Genomic DNA, 2496 nt, shown 5'->3' with positions numbered 1-2496 from the left:
ACAAAGAACTATCCGAGTCCACAGAACCCACTGTGTGTCCTTAAGAAATTTAATCCCCTCAAGTACCCGAGGTTGCAGATTAATTCCTCCCAAGATAAAACGGATTAACCATTAAAGAAGTAGCGGTACCTCAAACTTCGATAATTTCAACGAACTCAAAATGACAGCAACGAATCACACACACAGACACGATCGATCGATTTTGTTTTGTAAGAAATGTATGCAAAAGAAGGGAAGAATTCGATTTTTTTGAAAAATGAGAGAAAACCTCTCTATTTATAGCCAACAAAGGGTAAAGGTCACAACCATTTGGAAAGAAGACAACCTTTCAGAAAGAAGACAACACTTTGGAAAAGGCATAACCTTTCAAACGGTCACAACCCTTTAGAAAGGACACAACCTTTCATAAAGTTTACAACCCTTCGGCATAGTCACAACTCTTCAGGAGAGTCACAACACTTCATTTCCTGTTCACACCTTTAAAACCCAACAAAAATACAAGCAAGTTCCTGAATGGTGGTTCACACTAAATATTGCAGCAACTGTATTTGCATGTGAATATTACAAAAACCAGCTTCAATTACCATGGTGGGGTGTTTTGCTAGCGTGTGGTCTTGCCTTCTTTTTCACCCTCCCGATTGGAGTCATTATTGCTACCACAAACCAAGTAAGCCCATGTTTACTATTCAGTAAAATAGTAGCTTGAAATCATCAATACCTACAGTTTTTTAATCCTAGGATTTAGTTAAAATTATAGCTTGATGTCAGTGTTGTGAATTAATTACTCTCTTCATTTAGCAACTCTGATGTTCCACAATCTTTGTTGCTCAGATTCCTGGTTTGAATGTGATCACGGAGTACATAATGGGATACTTGTATCCAGTTGCTAATATGTTCTTCAAGGTGTATGGCTATATCAGTATGAAGCAAGGTTTAACCTTTCTGAAAGACTTAAAACTTGGACATTATATGAAGATTCCCCCTAGAGCAATGTTCATGGCTCAGGTTAGTTTTTATATCTTTTGGTCTGCAAAGGTGTTATCCAAGTTTTAGGTGTATAACTATAAAGACCTGTCCCAATTCTTTTTTTTTGGGACTATTTATTCAGGTAGTTGGAACCTTAATATCAGCATTTGCACATCTGGGAATAGCATGGTGGCTGATGAACTCTGCTTCAAATATTTGCGATAGGGCTCTGCTTCCTCAAGAAAGTCCATGGACATGCCCAGCTGATCATGTATTCTATGATGCCTCAGTCGTCTGGGTCTGATTGGGTCATGGAGGATTTTTGGAAATCTTGGCTATTACTCAGCCATAAATTGTTTTTTTCTTATTGGCGCAGTAGCTCCAGTATTTGTTTGGCTATTACAAAAAAAGTTATATTTTGGTTTTGATGATTTGACAAACAAAGGAATCTGGTAAGGGTACCTGATCCCATTGTGTGAACCATGCTAACATTGGTGAAAACTACAGATGGAAATAGTACACTGCAGACCGATAGGAGCACAGCGCGCTGCTGCTGTTCAGTAGAGTGTTGACCAATGGTATTGTTGGCCTTACTTTTGGGCTTTCGTTCCTATCACATATAAGGCCAATATCATTTGACACAACCTTAGTTTTTGCACTCTACAAAAAGGAATTGAAGAATATTGCAAAGACCACACATCTAAAATATCTTTGGGCGGATCAGCAAGGAACTTAGATAGAGTTATCTTCGTTCCTAGTTTTTGTTAGGTTTATATTTCAGTGTTTCACATTGTAGGTCTCTTCCTGATTTATAAAGGAAGTGGATCAGTGATTGTTCATAGTGAGTATCGTTTGAAGTCATAGCTAGAGTTAGCTATTGGAGTTGTTGAAGTCCAAATCATCTAGAGTTAGTTGTTTTAGTGGGCAATAGAGTTATTACTTAGTTTCCTTTGTAGTAGAGTTACTACATTGAGGAGGAAGGGATTTAGAGTTAAATTCCTAGGTTACAAGAGTTTGTAATCTGAACATTGCTCTGTTTTGAGTGAAATGGAGTTGGGTTGAAATCCTGTGAGTATAGGTCGTGGTTTTTACCGACCTTGAGCAAGGGGGTTTCCACGTAAAATTCCTTGTGTCTTTTACTTTATTGTTTGCAATTTTATTACTGTTCTTGCTGTGTCAAGGGACCTGGTCCATTGACGAATAGTGGACACACGCATTCTAACAAAAAGCTTTCCCAAACCATCAATGGATTAGATTGATTTCAGTGCCAGTAGTATTAGCGGGGATGGTTAAAATGCCACCTGCTACTCAGGGGCGGCTCAAACCCGTTGGTGGCCTAAGGCCAAAATCAAACTAGAGGCCTTACAAAATTTTAAAAAATTATATATGTTTTTATTTCAAATCTATTTTTCTAACTTTTTGAGATGCAAAATTGTTTATAATTTTTGTGTAGTCAATCTCTTCTAATAATTCTTTTTCAATCGATAATATAGTCAAACCACTTCTAAAATTTATCAAGAGCACCTTTTT

At 37.4% G+C, this 2496-nt stretch overlaps 1 pseudogene; it reads left to right on the top strand.

Annotated features, from left to right (window-relative positions):
* Positions 1-2038, top strand: part of LOC102600636 (oligopeptide transporter 7-like) — a 3893-nt pseudogene extending 1855 nt beyond the window's left edge.
* Positions 2039-2496: the final 458 nt, after the last annotated feature.

Source organism: Solanum tuberosum, unplaced genomic scaffold, assembly GCF_000226075.1.
Source record: "Solanum tuberosum cultivar DM 1-3 516 R44 unplaced genomic scaffold, SolTub_3.0 scf00020, whole genome shotgun sequence".
Taxonomy (NCBI): Eukaryota; Viridiplantae; Streptophyta; class Magnoliopsida; order Solanales; family Solanaceae; genus Solanum; species Solanum tuberosum.
Note: the sequence above shows the minus strand (reverse complement) of the source record. Positions and strands in the feature narration are given on the sequence as shown.